The sequence below is a fragment of the Symphalangus syndactylus genome, chromosome 3 (genome assembly GCF_028878055.3).
Source record: "Symphalangus syndactylus isolate Jambi chromosome 3, NHGRI_mSymSyn1-v2.1_pri, whole genome shotgun sequence".
NCBI lineage: Eukaryota > Metazoa > Chordata > Mammalia > Primates > Hylobatidae > Symphalangus > Symphalangus syndactylus.
In genome coordinates, this window is record NC_072425.2 from 132,794,843 (window position 1) to 132,813,569 (window position 18,727).

General features: G+C 44.2%; 1 protein-coding gene across 1 annotated transcript in view; it reads right to left on the bottom strand.

Annotated features, from left to right (window-relative positions):
- Positions 1–763: 763 nt before the first annotated feature.
- LOC129479692 (uncharacterized) overlaps positions 764–18,727 on the bottom strand; it is a 317,480-nt gene continuing 299,516 nt past the window's right edge. Inside the window, exon 3 of the transcript XR_008656758.2 lies at positions 764–981. The gene's annotated coding sequence lies outside the window, so the exon portion shown is untranslated. The remainder of the gene's footprint in view (positions 982–18,727) is intronic.

The window sequence follows — 18,727 nt, forward strand, 5'->3', positions numbered from 1 at the left end:
CCACATACTCTTCCAGGCACTCGCCTTCACACTCTCTTATTTGGTTCCTTCTCCATCCTTTGAGGTAGTTGTTATAATGCTCACTATAGTTGAAGAACGTGAGGTTCAGCAGTCATGGTAGGCAAGCAGCTGGAACATGGGTCCCAGTGATCCAGCCTCCTGACTTTCATGTCCTTGGGTAATCCCCTCTCCTGGAGTGTGGCCAAGACCTAGTGACTTACTTCTAATGAACAGAATACAACAAGAGTGGTGGGATGGTACTTCTGAGATTAGGTTATAAAAAGACTGTAACTTCCATCTTGTTCTCTAGTTAGCTTCTTCTGCTGGAAGCTGGCCGCCATGGTGTGAGCTGCCTGATGGAAAGGCCTGTATGGCAAGGAACTGAGGGGGACTGAATCCCACCCAGTAACCATATGAGTAAGCTCGGTCAAGTCTTGAGATGAGACTGCAGCCCCAGCTCACTTCTGGATTGTGAGCAGAGCACCCAGCTAAGCTGAATCTAGATTCCTGACCCACAGAAACTGTAAGGTAATACATGCATATTGTTTTAAGCCACTAAGTTTTGGAGTACTTTGTTATTCAACAATAGATGAATAATTCAGAATGGTTAAATAATTTTTGCAAAATAGACAGTTAATAAATGGTGGAATCCAGACTCAAAATCAGGACTGCTTGATTTCAAAGCATCATAATCTTTTCATTATACTATATTAATTTTAATAAATGACTTGTGCCTGTAGCTCCAGGAGATATATGTCTGTTGGGTGGTGGGATCATGAGGTGTGCAGACAGGCAGGGTCACATGGCCAAACTGTGTGTTCTGTCCTTGCCCCACTGGTGGGCCTTCCGGGGGTGGCACGTAGAGGCCCAATGGTCACCGTTCCCCCAAAAACTCTTTCCTCTTAGATAGATTGCATTTAGGAACATCTGCCCAGAAGGACTGCAGTTGATTTAAGCATCTTTGCTTTTAATTTTTGGTACCTTTTAGAGGGAAAGAGAAAAATAAGATTAGTTTCCTGAAGTGTAATTGTTTCAAGCGGTTATTTATTAATGAAAAGAAACGACATGTCAACAAAGCTCGGGTTTTGCTGTAGAACTAATGTTAGCCAAAGCACAGGTTATAAGGAAGGTAAGCCTACTGTCAGTCTGCATTTGTCCATCTCCATGATCATCTATTAATTACCTGTGCTCTGGACCCAGGCTGGGGGACAGTCTTTGACCCCTCTCCACTGAGGGTTGCTGAGCACCAAGGGGCAGGAGAAGCATCATCTCTGACATGGTTCTCCTAAAGGAGCTTTATGGGCTTCTGAGCTTTCTCTGAGATTATGAAGACTCACTCTCTGCCTGGACCCCAGGATGGGGAAGGGACAGGGGTGCTTTGTTGAAGATGAAGGGTGTAGAATGCTGACCTGACTTGTCATTGAGTTGTGTGAATGTATTGTATTTGAGTCAGTAAAGTGATTGGAACTTGCTTTGAGTTTCCTCAGGTATGAAACAGGGGAAATTATAGTATATACCTCACAGGGTTGATAGAAGGAACAAATGTGATAATGTACGTGGAAACTTGTATAATAGAAAGCACTTTACAAATTGTGTGTGTGTGTGTGTGTGTGTTCCTATGAGTTTGGTCAAGTTGGGGTTAGACTCATGGAGTGGATCCAAGAGAATAAAACAAATGATCTGATGAACCCACTTGACTAGAATTGGAAAGGGCATTTCAGAGGTACTTTCAGAGGCAATTAACATAATTCCTGCCTAATAGTAGTTTAAACCCATGAAGGCATTAATGATTCCTTAAGTGTGATGGCCCCATGGCTCTATGCTGTCACAGAGGAGTCAGGCATGCCACCATCCTTGGTGGGTTGAGTTGTTTTGGTCCTCGTGTTCACCATCTCATTATCATTAGATGCCTAACAGGTCCTTGTTCAAGTTGGGTTCTGTCCATTTTATCTTGGAAAGTAGTTTTTTTGTTTTGTTTCCTTTTTTGCCCCAGAAGCCCCTGAGCTGAATTACTCCACTGTCCAGAATTGGTCACACAGGGGGCAAATTCTGAACTAGTCATATTGTATGGAGACCTGAGAAAGCAAATTAAAAAAATATATTGATATGTATTCATTCATCATAATAAGTTGGGAGAAGGCAAGAGAGAAGGGAATTAGGAATGACTGTTAGAGTGGAAGGGACCCAGGATCTGATTTAATCCCATAAGAAGAGACATGAGGCATAGAAGGGTTAATAGCTCATACAAAGTCACAAATTAAGTGGATAGTACCTACTGTACTTAGAATGGGGCATATATAGATTATTTTCATGTTTTACGTGGATTGTGAGGCGTTTGAGGAAAATTCTCTAACATACAGAATGCCTGGAAACCTAGGCATGACCTTCAAAACATATCTTTAGCATCTTTTTAAATAGTTACATGGTTCCTTAGAATATAGAGGTAAACTGAGTTACAGAGATAAAAGGGGAAATGGAGAGCATTGGGCTCTTAGGGTTGTCTGTTTTGTGGCCAGAATGGTTGAGGTGAGCAAGCTGATTGGAGCCCAACAAACCACGTACTTCTTCACTATGCAGTCATGAAACATCAGCGTAATGCGAGGGGACTGGGAGGAGTTTATGGGGGAGTTAATTCAGACTCAGCTGCAAATATTCAGTGAGTGTCCAGACTGCCCAGTACCAGGTTAGGTCCTATGTAGATACAAAGTAAGTGCAATTCAATTCAATTCAAATTGACCCAACAAGCATGTATTGAGTGTGCTTGTTCCTGGCATGATAAATATATAAAGATAAATACATGATGCTTCCCTTCCAGATGCTCACAAATAGAATGGACAACAACATGGGTGACTCACTAAAATGCTATAAAATCCCTGCTGTAATATGGACAAGAACAAAAGGCAATAGAAGCTCAATGGTCCCAACCAGAGGGACACTTTTTAATGACCATTCCAGAGCCCAACAGAACCAGAGAAGAGATTTATATCATGAGGCTGTCAAACTTTCTAGGATAAAGAGAGTGATAGACTGAATAATCCAGGGTAGTAAGTGTGGGAAGTTCAGGTAATACTAAGGAAGTTAAGAGGAGAAAAAGTCAACAAGGACTGGGCCTACTCAAAGAAGACTTTTTGGGGTCATGGACCTTGAACTGGGACTTGCTTAGAAGACGGTACTTGAAAGAAGAATACAAAGAGGAATAAAGGGTTGGCGGAAATTAAGCCAAGGTAAGGAAGTGGGAACATGCACAATATATTTGGAAACCTGGCCTTCTACACAGAGGGCCTGTGGCCAACTGCTTTTCTACTTCTCTTCAGGTTCCCAATCACTGAATTCCAAAGGTTTTTGTTATATGGTCCAAACTCAAGGCTTTCCTCTTGGCCTTTGGGCAAAGGAGTCCACCCTTTGTGTTTATCCCTAAGAAAAAGGGAGAGTAGTCAGAACCCCTGCAAAGAGGTTTGACTCCCAGAAGCAATTGGTGTCCCACTTTAACCCTGATCTCAAGTCTGGAAAAAACACAAAACACTTATTCTTATCTCTCTCCCCACCCCTAGAAGGATAGATTAAAAAACAGAAGTTTAAGAATTTTGCCAAATATGGAAAAATGCTTTTGGCATTCAATGTGGCAATCAATCTCTAAAGAATTATTCAACATTTGATGTTCTTATCCTCCTCAATGTTATCTCTAGATTTCTCCTTTCGGGAAATCTGAAGAATTGAAAGCCCACAAGAAGTTCCAGATAAAGATGCAAGATGCTGAAGAATCAATAACATTTATTGAGTGCTTACTAAATGCCAGGTACCATTCTAAATGCTTTGCTTTACATGCATAACTGACAAGGGGAAAGCCCTGTGGCACTGACTGTTGTGCCCCCACGGACTGCAGAATGGAGATAGTGGACTGGCAAAATGCAAGAAGCTATACGTGCAAACATAGCTTTTGATAATGGTGGGAAGAGACATGACCATTGGATCCATTCTTATGACTCTATTCTGCCTAACCTCCCTTCCCCGCCCCTGCAACCATTTTGGCATTCTTCCACATGCCAGCCAAAGCTTTCCTGTCCCCACTAAATCCATGTAGGCTGCGGCTTGATACACCATCACTCACCCCTATTTACTGGAAAGCTCCTCTTTGGGCAAGTGGCACTGCTCATTGAGTTTCTGAGCAGAGCTGTTATTGGGGTCACAGTATGGCCCAGGGAAGAAACTCAATGACAAGTACAGAGTGGGAGCTCTCTAGAGCAATGTCTGATCGTCATGATGGCATGTTGGAAAATTGATAACTTTACTCTGCCTAAGGAGAAACCTCCGCATGTCACCACCAATCATGCAAACTAGACTCTTAAAATGAAATTACGCTGAAACACAACCAATCAACGTTGGCGTCTCAATTGCTCTATGACTTCATTTAAAGTTCCAGTGCCAGCAGGAAGAAAAAAGAAATCAATACTACATTTTCTTCATCATCAATTTTGCTTTTTTGCTAAATGAAAATGCTTATATTCCTTCTCTTGTTCCTTCCACCATCGAAGATGTTATTGCTCCCCACCTTACCTTATCCATCCTGTGGTCACAGTTGAACTCACACAAAGAGGTTTATGTAGGACAGAGTTGTGAGTACGGCTTCTTTGTATTAAGCACTTCAAAGTATGGCAGAGGAGCTCATCTCAGTTAACCTAATATTTACCAGTACAATAGTCCTTACTCCTCTGGCCTTCCTGAAGCTGCGGCAGGGCCCTAACCATTTTTGTAGGTGGAGAGTCGATAGTGTGTTTACTCCAAACAGCTCTCAAGGCCCTAAGGGCAAATCCCAGTGTAATGCCCTGTGCCAGACTGTTGTACCAGGCCTTGTTGAAGGGAATGTGATAAGGGTGGCGGGCCTGTCATGAACTCATTCATGGGCTTTGGTTACAAAAGTAGCGAAGGGACCTCATTATAAAATGTTCTCACTTGTTCAGTTGCAGAACTAAAAGGGTTTTGCTGAACAATAGAGAGAACTCACAGCCAAAGCAATCCCTCAGTAGTGACCTTTAAGAGTTCTCAGTGAGCTCCTGTTTCTGTTGGCTGCAAGATGGTCCCAATTCAGGACTTAACTCACTTGGCAATATTTGGAAAGACAGACAGAAAGAAAAATTTGCCACAGAGGAAGAAAAAAAAATAGTTCCGTGGGCTGGAAACTCATTTCCTGAGGAGCAGGAGCACATCGCCTTGCTCTCTGGGACTCACCAAGCTCCAGGAAGCTCGACCAGTCACTTAATAAGTCATTGAGGACGTGTGGTTTAATTAACTTGCCCAAAATTCCTTCTTTCCCTTTCTCACTTTTGCTATTAATATTTTTCGATATCTGATAATGCAGTGTAGTTAATCCTTTCTGGCTTTATAATGAACACTGCCATAATGAAAAAGGTTAGCAGGGCTTCAGGCAGCTTTTAATTAGCCAGCCGAGCAGGTAAAAGCACTTTATTCCTCTCTTTTTTTCCCCTTACTTAGCAATTAATGGGGGAGCTCAGTGGCACTCACTGTACATTTTTTGTTTTCTAATGGATGATGCTGCACAGAGCAGGAAGGCCTTACTGTACCCCTGTTACTACCAAGTGAGAACATTGGAGGCTGCATCACTGCATTTCTGGCCTCTGGCTTGTGGGTGAAAGTGTTTCTGCTGCTGGCTGAAGGTTTACCTCATTAAAAAGCTAAGTTACCTAGAGTTGTTACCAGTTCCCTGTCTTGCACTTTTCCGTCTTTGCATCTGCATCTAGAGGCCCCCCAAGAGGTTTTTACAGCCCATCTGGCCTTGCTTTTTGCAAATATTTCCCTGGTTCTATTTAAGTGAGCCATCTTCCTCTGTTTCTCATGCTAACAGGCATCCTTGGGGTTGTTCTTCTTATTTCACAGACAGGAAAACTGAGGCCCAAAGTGATTACCTGCCTAGCCAAAAGCCCTTTTTCCAGTTCTGATGGTGCCATCTCTGGATATGAAGAGTGGCATTCTCAAGCTAATTGTGGAACTATCTTACAGGAGGAATGTAGGGTGAGGGGGGAGTTTAGAAATTATGTGGGCCACTTCCCAGTCTATTAATCAATAAAGAAAACTTGGGTGGAATTATTTGCATGATTCTACTCCATTTTGCAAATATAACACAAAAAATTGTTCTTGACCTGCATAGTACATTTTTGGTGTTGTAGGCTTGATAAAAGCTGACTCTGTATGCAATCTCTAGAGAGAAAGTGGGACAATTTTTCTTTTTTTTTTAGACGAGTCTAACTCTATCACCCAGGCTAGAGTGCAGTGGTGTGATCTCGGCTCAGTGCAACCTCTGCCTCTTGGTTTCAAGTGATCCTCCCACCTCAGCCTCCCAAGTAGCTGGGACTACAGGCATGTGCCACCATGCATGGCTAATTTTTGTACTTTTTGTGGAGATGAGGTTTTGCCATTTTGTCCAGGCTAGTCTTGAACCCCCGAGCTCAAGCAATCCTTTGGCCTCAGCCTCTCCAAATACTGGGATAATAGGTGTGAGACACTGCACTCAGCTGGGCCAGTTTTTATAAGAGCCCAGGGTCTCCCGAAAAGAAAGAAATAGGCCAGGTGTGGTGGCTCACGCCTGTAATCCCAGCACTTTGGGAGACCGAAGCCTGCGGATCACAAGGTCAGGAGATCGAGACCATCTTGGCTAACATGGTGAAACCCCGTCTCTACTAAAAATACAAAAAATTAGCTGGGCGTGGTGGCGGGCGCCTGTAGTCCCAGCTACTTGGGAGGCTGAGGCAGGAGAACGGCATGAACCCTGGAGGCGGAGCTTGCAGTGAGCCGAGGTCCCGTCACTGCCCTCCAGCTTGGGCGACAGAGCGAGACTCCGAGAAAGAAGGAAGGAAAGAAAGAGAGAGAGAGGGAGGGAGGGAAAGAGAAAGAAGGAGAGAAAGAGAAAGAAGGAGAGAAAGAGAAAAAGAAAAAAGAAAAGAAAAGAAAGAAAGAGAGAAATAGAGACCCCAGGCTCTCTAAGATTCAAAGTTGAGGAGAGTTTGAAAGTGTGTGGAATGGTCCTGTGCAAAGTCAAGCTGAAGGAACAGATGCTGAAAGCATAAAAATGAAGCATACCAGGACAAAAGCAGCCTGAACTAGTGACCTGGGCTTTACCCAAAGCTTCTGGCTGCCCAGCACAGGCTAGTAATATACTTGTCCAGTGATATATACTGGGAATGATGGTTGAGCATTTAAGAATAACCTAACAGAGATCACTATAAGGGCAGGAACCCCTCTAAAGATGAGTTATGATGTGACACTTATCTCTTGGGGGTACTTTTCTAAATGTGTCTGTCCTGCAATATCTTCTTGTTGATAAGCTTCCTGAAAAGGGGAGATAAAAGGAGAATCATGTGAATTTGGTTGCATCAGTTGTGCAAAATATTTGGTGCATTTTCTTCTCGCCACCTCATACCAGGTTCAGGAACTTCTGGCTGGATAAAGATCTCACTAATGCCACTAGGGCAATGGGACTTGAGCATTGAAATTTGCAAATCCTTGGTAGACAGTTTGAAGTTTTGGTTGCTTGTGGTCCTTGTACTGTGATCTTAATTAAATTGAGGTGAAAATAATGACTTGACTTGTTTTATTGCCAGTGCAAACTTTAGCAACAGCAGTGTGGGATAAGGAAACCATGACTGCAGGAGTGGTAGGAGGTGCCCAGGCCTCCAAATCTGCCAGGGTCGACAGCCGCCTGCATTCCAGGGAGAATTCTAGAATGCTACTTTGCAGCCCAGTGCAGGTACCACTGTGATCTTGTGTCCATGGCTGTGCAAGACTGGTGTTCATCTATGGTCCCCTGTGGCAGCCACCACTGCAATGATGCTGGTGGAGCAATCTCACATTCCAGTCCTCCGCCTTCAAAAGCAGGACTGGCTCCATGGGAGAATTTGGGGAGGGATGGTGGCTCGAAGGTGCTATATTGGCTTTTCTGTTAAAAATTGAAGTTGGTGAAGTCTGTCAAAACAGTTCCTTTATATTTGAAAAGCACTTTGAAGTTTTCAAAACAATACCATATCCATTATCAACACCTCATTCAAACAACACTTTTAAGTGTCAGTCAGGAAACTGTACTATTTTCTCCCTTTAGAGAAGAGGTTACCCCCTTCTCTAAGGAAAGTTCAACTGGAGGCAGTTTTTCTCCATGGGGGACACTGGGCAGTGTCTGGAGACTCTTTTGTCATCACAACTGGGGTAGGGGAGTGAGTGCTACTGGCCTCTAGTTAGTGGAGGCCAGGGGTGCTGCTATATATCCTGCAATGTACAGGACAGTCTCCAATGGCAAAGAATTATCCAGCCTAAAATGACCATAAGGCAGAGCTTGAGAAATCCTGATTTAAGGACATACAACAAGGGGAAGAGCTGCTAAATTTTAGAGTTGTTGTCTACTGTGAATAACAGCTGCCATTTGTTAAATATTTACTGGGTGCCAAGCACTGTTCTAAGTGCCTCACCCATCAACTCAATTCCCACAACAGGCCTGGGTGTCAGGAATATTACTCCAACTGAGACTCAAAGAAGTTACATAGCTTTCCAAATGACATGTGGCAGAATTAGTGACGGAGCCTGTGTTGTGTTGCCCCAATACCTCTCCTGTCTCCACCTCCCAGCATCGCAATACAGACAGGAGACCCTGCTGAACCTGAGTAGCAGCTGGTACTGAACAAGTACTCCTTACGGGCTTTAAGATGAACTGGCTAATTTTTATATGGTCAGAAGTGGCAGATTCCAGCATCACCACAGAAAGCAAGTTTCAAGAACATTTTCTCCTCTCTAACATACAATTTCAAGATTCAGGGAGCCCAGTGGCCTCTAAAATTCCTATTCATTGACATGTTTTCCTTTTCCTCTCTTAGACCTATGGCACAATGAATCATTCATTCACTTGTTCATACACTCACTCTAAAATATTTTTTCAAGGGTTGGAGGTACAAAGAGGAAAGAAATACGTACAGTCTTTTATTGCCAAGTTACCAACAGTCTGTTGGGTCAAACAAGCCTAAAAATATCATTCTATTACAATGTGCTCAGTGCAGTGATAGAGGTGTGTCCAGGCTATCACAGGTGCACAGAAAAGAGGCCCCAGCCAATTTCTGGAGGCAGGGAATCAGGTAAGGCTCCTAGGAGGTGATCACTGAGTGGAGTCTTAAAGGCTGAGATGGAATTAGTAAAGTAGAGAAGGTGAGAAGGACTAACATGGAAATAGGGAGCTGCATCTGCTGAGAAGTGCAAGTAATCCAGTGTTATTGGAGCCTGAAGCACCAAGCAAGGAGTGGTGGGAGATGGAGATGGAGAAACAGGCTGAAGCCTGAAGCGGGGCTTGTAAATGCTAGGGGTACGTTGAGGAGGAGAAGGAGTTTGAGCATCCAGGTTACAAAATCTCAGGGAGAGCCACCTTGTGTTTCACATTCAAGTGTGCTAAATCCACGTGGAGACAAAGCTGGAGGCAGGGAGGTCAGATGGGAGGCTGTTGCAGGCGTCTGGGCCACGAGCCTAAAATGGGAGTTGGAGAAGGAGGGAATGAATTTAAAAATATTTTGGAGATAAAGTCAGCAGAACTAGGTGTCTAGATTTGGGAGGTATGGGAGAAGGAAAAGTTATGTTTGGACTTGTTGCATGAGGTATCTGTGGGACATTCAGGTAGATGGGTCCATCCAGTGGACGATGGAATATACAAGCCTGAACCTTTAGGGAGAGAAATGGGCTGAGAAAGAGTTGGGAATCATCCGCAGAGAGGTGGGAGTTGCAACAATAAAAATCAGTTAAGCAAATTGGCCCAGGTGCCTGCCCCAATTTAATTATCTGTTGCCAAAGTGCGAGGCAGATGTACAAACATGGCGTTCAGCAGCCTACCCATATAGATGTGGGAGGGCACTGAAAGAAGTCATTGCAAGCAGAACAAACAGCTCCAAATAAGGCAAGTGCAGCTAGACAATCTAGCTTGATATTCCTTCTCTGGATAAACAGCATGTAGAGGCTCCGTGGGAAGCTGCCTCTCCCTTCCCATTATAAAGAGAATGGCTGTTTGTTGGGACATGAGATCAACAGTGAAGACTTTACAGTCTTCATGGCCTTGGACTTGGACTACTCTCAATGTGAATATTCATTGCAGGGCCCTGAATTATGGGAGATCCTGTCTGGAATCTGGATTCCTGTCCAGGCCTGAAGGTCACTGAGTTTCCTATATAATTCCCTTCTCTCCTATGTCATGGCGCTTCCTAAATGGCAGAACATGAACATGTATGCAGTATGCAGTATGACTGTGAACATCCCAACAGTTACACGCACCCCATCCTCCTCCTGGTATGTGCACATGCTTCAAGTTAGAAAAACAAGTCTTTCCATATTAACACCTGGCACCTGGTATCAAATACATCCAGCCTTAGTAATTATTCTTGGGCTTTGCAGCAGCTTTCTTTTGACCAGTGTTGAAGGCTGGTGCCAGTCACCATAACTAGGTGTGAATTAATGCAACAGCATCCATGCCGCAGAACCTCCTGGGTTTGTGTTTGAAACACAGGGCTGTGTTTTAGAGCCGTGGATAAAGTTCATTAATAGGTGCGAGCACAGTTCTCAAAGGGCAGTTCTGCCATATTTCCAGTCACTGTTCAGAATTCTCATTAGCCAATTACCCTGCTCCCATCCTCCCTGCTCCTGTGGTAATGTGTATTTTAAAGCTTCGATAAGACACAGCATGTTTTAAATATACCTTAATATATTGGAAATGCACGAGCCCCCTTTGGGTTTATATATTTTAACCACTAGCCAATTTTGCAAAGTTATAAATAAATGTTACAGGCATCAGCTGCAGTAGTAGAATCAGCTGGGGATATTTAAAAGCCAGTCTAAAGTCTAACTTACCTCTAAATCTGAGATATCAAGCATGGTGAGCAAAGCAGGCAGGAATATGCAAATGATTTTCTGGTAATAAAATCAACAACCTTGACACATGAAGCGAGATTGAATGGGAATAGGGTTGGTCGGGGAAGCAGCTTGGTTGGATTAACAAGTATTTATGTGCAAGTGACTGTCCTGGGCATTGTGGGGATACAAAATGGTTCTGGCTGTCAAAGAGTTTATGAACATGTACAGAGTGATGAGACAAGGACACAGATAATAAGCAGAGAGGTTGAGGTGCGTACCACTGGAGAAGGACAAAATGTTATGGGGGCCAACATGGGAGGTCAGAAAAGATTTCTTGGAGGAGGTGGCAATTGAGATGCACTTTGAAAGATGGGTCAGATTTTATAGGCAAAGAAAGGAAACTTGAAAGTGGTGGGGGCCAGGGTCTGAGCAAAGGCTGGGAGGTGCGAAAATGTAGATCATTTCAAGCTACTGCAGACAGTCCAGCAGTCCAGCTGGGTGGAAGTACTGGGCTCACATTGAGGAGCAATGTAAAATGAGGCTGGAGGGTAGGTAGGGGCCAAATTGCATAAGGCCTTGAATGCTAACATGAGGCATTTTAAAATGATTCAGTAAGAATTGGGGAGAGAATAGAAAGTTTTGAGCAGGGGAACAAGATCAGAGTTACCTTTTGGGAGGACTAAATTGGCAGCAGGATATACAAAGGACAAGAATGGAGAGATACAGGAATCAAGGAGACCAGTTAGCTATTGAAATAGAACACAAGAGCTGGAAGGAAGAGCTGAACTTGGGATTGAGCAGTGGACGGCAGAGGAAGAAGTGCCTCTGTGAATGGCAGATGCATCTGACAGCAATAGCTAACTTAAGCAAACCCTGAGAATGACCCTGTGGTCTAAGAAGAATGTGTGTTTGGAGTTCTGTGCTGAAGAATCTTGGAGTGACCAACCTGGAGATTCATTCCTTATCTATGAGGAGCATCTGAACCTGCCAGCCCATCTCATGGAATGCAGACTGTACAAAGGATTGAGGCCCTTTGTTCTAGGTTAAACAAAGGTTGTCAGGTGTAAGTTTCTAGGGGGAAGGTGCTAAGTGAAAATACTATATAAACTGCATGCTTTCTACAAATGGTAGCACTTCTCCTGTCCAGCCTGCCACCACTGGACTGCATGTAATTGTCCTCAATAAACCCCATGTCTCATTCACTGGCTATGGGTCTCTTCTTTTGGCCTCTCAAACATGGTGCCATCCCTATTGGAGTCAAGGGGTCTGACACAACACTCTGAGAGATACATTGGGAAGGAAGATGAACATGGAGGACCACAGGCAGCTGACTGGATCTGATGCATGTGTATTGGGGGTGCATTCATGAAGAGGGGGTGTCAAAGATGGAACCAATGTTGTTAGCTCTGGCGACTGGTGCCATGGGCAGAGCCTTGAACAGAACAGAAGGAAGGCTGTCCCAAAGATAATCTGACTTGGATGTGAGATTGGGAGATAAGTAAAAAGTTCCATTAATAAAAGTTGTAAACTCTAGCAAGAGCCTGGGTCAGGAGATAGATATGTGCAAGCTAGGAGAGATGAGATCAACAAGGGGGAGAGAGAGAGAGCGAAATGAGAAGAGGCCAAGGGCCAGAGAGGTCAGCATTTGAGAGGTCCCCTGCCTTCTTCTGTGAATGGTGATCTCTTGACCAGCACTGGGAACTGCTAGTCATTTCAAGATCTGATTCTGTCATTGTCCTTTCTATGCAGGACAAGGAAGACATAAGAGCCAGAGTCTGCAGAGGTCATCAAGGCAGTTCCAGAGTAGGAGTACCAAGATGTATTGGGGGTGGTGGTGGGGAGCAGTGGAGAGGGGAAGGTAGTAAGCAGCATTTTTCCCTAAGTCCCTCCATGCGATCTCAGGAGACAGTCTAAAGATATTCCCCACCCCCAGGGGAGGAGAGACATGTAATAGTTGACACATGTGTGACCAAAGATTTTTGAAGATGATACATAAACATATGCATATGTATATATACACACAGACACACACATTATACATACATCCATATATATTTATATCTAGCCATGTCTCTATTTATCTATCTGTGTATCTATCTACTTACCTATCTACCTACCCACCTGACTGCCTAAGTGATTTGTCATAGGAATCGGACCTTACACAATTGTGGGAGCTGCTTAAACAGTCTGTGAGGGGCTAGTATCTTTCATCTGATGCTGGAGCCAACAGTCCATGGGGCAGGCAGTCAAGAACAGACGCTCTATCTCCTGTCTTGGGACAGCAAGGATGAGCTGAGCCCCAAGAAAAGCTGGAAGCCATGAGTGCCGATGGGTCTGTGCCAGTTCTCACTGCTTCCAACCTTGACAAAATAGACTGCAGGGGAAGGTAGGTAGTGCCGTTCATCGTAGATCTAAAGACGCACCTGGCCCAAGAGTCAGAAGCTGAAGAAGAGTTCAGGGGAAGGTGGAGCAGTTACATGTCCGGCAGGTGCCCAGCACCAAAGAGAGACGATAGTAGAAGAGCAACATGTGTAAGCTAACACAGCTCCCACCCGAAACTACTAAGTGTGAAAGCAATGACTGCTGCTTCATTTCTGCCCTCCGATTCTTGAAGGAAAACATCTTTTATGGTGCTGCCTAACCAGAAACGTACATGGAGGGAGTTCTGGGAAACGTAGTTCATTCTACACTGACAAAGCCAGCACAGCCAATGAGGGTGAAAGGAGTGAAGCAACGGAGGAAGAGAGTAGAGGAGCAGGATAGGAGATAAATGGGTGAGCAATCTGACTTCCCTAGCCCACAGGCCCCAGTCCACCAGACAAGCAGACTCTGGAGTTTGACTATAAGCAAACTGAGGTCAGGGCCTTTACCGTAGTTACCTCATTCTCTCCAAAGCATTTAAGAACAAGCTATTAAGCACCTGCTAGTCTTCAAGCACTGTACTATTTATGTGCTATGTGCATCTTACGTACTATTCAGCATAATCCCAAGTGGGGAGTATTATTACTATATCCAGTTTACAAGTAGGAAAGCTGCAGGTTAGAGAGGTAAGTAATGGGTTCAAGGCCACATAGCTAGAAAGTGGTAGGGATTGTATTTGAACCTCAGTTTGTATGACTCCAAAGCTTCTGCTCTTAACTCCTACTAAACCTAAAGCATCCCCAGTTCCTAGCAGAGTGTCTGGGCCACAGCAGGCTTTTAATTAACAGGAATTAAATTACTGGATTTGTGGGTGAGGGATGGGTGGGTGGATGCACAAGTGGTGGATGGTTGGATAAATGGTGGAACTCAGGTGTTGGAGAAGTTGAGAGTTTAGAGGGGACAGAGGGTCAGGGGAAGAGAATGAGCAGCACTTAGAAAAGCAAACTTGACTCTGTGAGGTGCTAACATTTGATTGCGTAGGGGAGAGAATCCGAGTGAAAGCCAGACGTGTTGAATCCAGCTTTCCTTTTACCGCCGAGCAGCCCACAGGCTCTTCATGAAAAGCTGTGCTTCCCATGGATCACCATTTGTATTATTTACTGGGGCCTGTGTAAGCAGTAAACCAAGGATCAGGTGTCTGGTTCCTAATTCTGCCTTCACAGGCAACTTGCTGGTGAACTTGAGTGTCTAATTCTCCATCTGCCCCTTGCAATGATAATGCTTGCCAGGCCGTTTGGCAGGGCTCTGTTTGTTACCCTGTGACTGAGTTTCAACCTGCGGAAAATTAGTCCATCTTTCTGCTCCTCAGTTAACTCTGAATGATTAGTCCTGCATGTAGGAGTTGTACCCCTTAGAAATAGAAGTAGACCCCGGGCCCTTTAAGATTGTTTCTGGAATTCATTTAGTCTGTTGGATGCAGGCCTCACCAGAGCCCTTCCTTGATAGCCTGCCCCTCCTGGTTGGGGAAGTGGTTCCTCAGAGTGGGGGCCAGTCTCAGGGATGGTTTGTCTGCATTCTCTCAAAGCTTCCTGTGTATGGGAAATGAACAGCTTCCATCCACATTCTTTCTTCTCCTTAGCAGGCTGAGCCCTGCCCTCTCTGTGAAATTCCAGGAGTCTGTGACATTATCTGCTAACTCCCAGGAGAGGCCCTGGACCATGGTTGCAAGCCTTGAAAATGACGAATATGCAGGAAGGGGTAGTGTGCCAGACAGGGGAGCTGCAGAGTTAGTGTGATTGACTGAGCTGGCCAGCCATGCAGGACAAGGTGAGCTGGGGCCTGAGCACCCTTCGAGAGGGCTCAGCCCATGCAGGCCCATTTGCCATCCTTAGGAGTTAGGAGATGTCATTTGTTTGTCTGCATTCTCCAGGGTTGTAGACTCAAGAGTCTTAGAAGTCCCACTGGCACCCGAGCACCCCACTGGCTGCAATTAACCTGTTCAATAGTAGGTCAGCAACTTTGTAGAGGATGTTTGCTGATAGCATTCTACTGGGTGCACTAGTACTATTGACATTGGTCTATAGAAAGCCTGATGTGTCCTCAGTGGCAGAAAAAAGCTAGGAGCAAATTCTGCTGCATCACAGAATCCTTAGGCTAGTGTGACATTTAGAGGTCACCTGGCCCATCCATTTGCCTGCAGGCAGGCCTGGACATAAACCAGCCTAGACAGGTAAGAATCTTCTCTTTCTCTGCCTTCAAAAACTTTTGTTCACAGAAGGACATTTCATATATACCCTTAATGTCCACTATTCCTCAATTCTGAGACAGTTCTCCCTTAGAGCTCATCTATATTCCTCTTGTTCCCAGAGGTTCTCTGATTTGTACTTCCATGGAGGTGGGGGGAAAAACCCATCATGTGTTGTACTCAATGGCATGCTGGAGCCCGGTGATATGGGTTTCTCCAGAGCCAGTTGTACATATCTCTTCCAACTCTGGGGTCAGTGATATCACATTGGTAGCTTATAATCAGCCATAGTATGAATATTTATACCACAGAAATTGGCAAACACTATACCTCAGGGCTTTTGTTTTTCCCCAGAGAGAGGGAGTTGTTCAACATTTACCAGCACACAACTGCTTGTGTGTAGCAATAAATCTTCACATAATGTGGGTGACAATTATTATTCGTACACTTCACTTTAGAGACTTAAGTTGTCACTTTGGTGCCTTTAGGTAAAACTCACTGGTAGGCCGAACTGTAATTTCCCAGAGAGCGGAGGCTATGACTAGTATTCCCCCACCACACTGGGCTTTTTATACAGCAGTCGCATGTTGATTGCATGCCAAAGGAATGAAGGACACATATCAAATCATCAGGCTGAATGACTGTAGGTTTTCATCATCTTAGTCCTAGTGCCATCCTATTGTTTGAGTCAGAGTTGCCAAATAATAGATATATTTATCTGAGTTGACTTCAGGGTTGTAAAATTCAATTCAGGAAGAAATTATGAAACATCTACTTAATGTTGACCCTGTTTTAGACTCTGGTGCCAGAAAGAGGGGATGTTAATGAGTAGCAGCAGCCCATCACTCCCATTCTCAAATACCTTACAATTTTATTTGGAATATATGTATACAAACAGAATTACAGATCAGTTTGGATGTTCTAGAAGAGTTATGCTTCAGGGATTTTGAGTGATCAGAAAATACAGTGGTTGTAATATGGGGCACCAAGTTCACATCGTCTGCATTCAAACTCCAGACCACTACTTAGTAGCTATTTGACTTTGGAAGAGTTGCTTAACACCCCCTACCCTGTCCCACCCCAATTCAGATTCCTCATTCTAAGGGGACAATGAAATATATCTCATAGAGTAGATGTCAGATTCAATGTATTAATGATTACAAATCACTTGGCACATTGCCTGGAATAGAGCAAGTATAAAGTATAAAATATAAATATATAGTAGTTATTATTTTTATCATATAATCTAATGCCCTGTTTTTACAAATAAACTGAGGTCCAAAAGTGGGGAAATGACTATTTACTAATTAGTGGCAGGCCTGGGATTAGCAGCAGTAACTAACTTCATTTATCAGTATAGGTGAGGGTATATGCTTCAGTGACAAATATATCCGCAAATTTCCTTGACACAGTGCCTTGACACAATGGATGGTATTTACTGTTTATGCAAAGTCAGATGCAGATCAGGAGACCCTACTCCATTCTGCAGCTACATCATCCAGCCCATATGTCTCTAAGCCACCACAGTGGGGGCAGAGAGAGATGGAGGAGGTGCGCCAGCTCTTAACTGCTTTGGCCAATCCATTTCTCAGAATGAGTTGTATCGCCCCTGCCCTGGGGCCACTGGCAATATAGACAGGCAGAAGGCCACGTGATGAGCACACTATCTTGCACACTAACAGTGTGGAAGACATCACAAAGCAGCATATGATTAAGTGCTTAACAGCAGGACAGGTACTATGTACCACAGTTTATGATTAAGTGGCCTACTGAGGGGTATAGACAAGTGCTGTGGAGATTAGAGAAGGGGCAGATAAGGAAGGAAAAGGAACTAAACAATACTTGCTGAAAAAGTGCTAGCTTAGGACCTAGCAGTAGTGCAAATAATGGTGAACTCCCCTTAGCGCAGCATGGACAAGGAGAGAGCCTGCTGCAGTGAAGTTCCTGGGTATCCATCCCCACCCATCTTCACCAGGCATCAGGTTGGAGGATGGAAGGAGGTGCCAGCTTGTTCAACATCAATTCCTGGTAGCCCAGGCCACTGCACCTGCCTCTCCTTCTTCCATTCGTCTGCAGAAACCTCCACCGAGCCCAGATTCTTTCAAAGGCCCTGAAACAAGTGCTTCCCGACAAAGCACGGGTGGTAGAAAGAGTATTGGATGCAAAAGCAATAATGCATTTTTCCGTTTCCACTTTGCTCCTGACAGCCTGTGTGACTTTAAGCTTCTCCACCTCTCTGGTCTGGGCCGCAGTTCTCATTGGTGAAATGAGGCTTCCTAAGCCCCTTTACAGACCCTATTCTCTTGGTGCTGCACCTGTCATAGCCGTCATTTGTAGGATGGGGTAAAATCTTTGGAGGGATAGTCTGGGAGTGTCTGAGTTAAAGATTCAGGGGAGGAGAGGATTTGACTAGGGATCTAGCAGCTTAGAGGGCGAACAGGACTGCACATGGCATATGCAAATCTTTGGTAAGGGGCCAAGCTTACATCAGAATGGAGAAGGGATAAAGAGGCAGCCCTGGAAGCTGTGCCCAGCCTCATAAATCTCAGCACTGACATATCAATCAGTCAGTTCAATCAGTTGCAACATTTTTTTTCTTTTGGAAATAAATAAAGATGAAGGCGGGAGATACCACACAAAGAAGAAATCTCAGAGTGGCATGGAGAGTCCTGGAGCTGGATTCTGATTTATAGAGCAGGCTGAATTTGATAAATCAGGTATCTCAATCCAGTGGGTTTAGGCTCTTGTTTCCTGAATGGGAACTTAATGTTGTTCACTCATTCATAGGTAAGGATGTTGCACCAGAAAGTTAATATACAAATCTGTTATTTACAAGAGTCGTCATGTTTGTTTGTTTTTTCTTTTTTAGAAAAGCTTATACATCATACACATCTCAGATATAAACTTTCGTGGTATAAATTGCCCCTCTCTTCCTACACATCTACCATTTAGAATCCTTCCTGGCCAATCAGACCTTACACATGTGGGGCAGGAGAGCTGGTAGTAAAAGGGTGGGTTGTGATTGGGTGAGTTGGGAGTCGCTGGAGATAATGGGAGAGGTGGAGTGGGGGGGATGGGGAGTGCAGGAGTAATTTGTTCCTCATTTAGTCTTAGGCTCTTTTATATTTATTTATTTTATAGCCTATCTGGTTTTGGGAGCCCACTGATTAAAAAAAAAGTTTCAAGTCAATAAAGTATGCAACTAGAGATGGAGTCTGGAGCTGGTTTATTAGGCAGGTT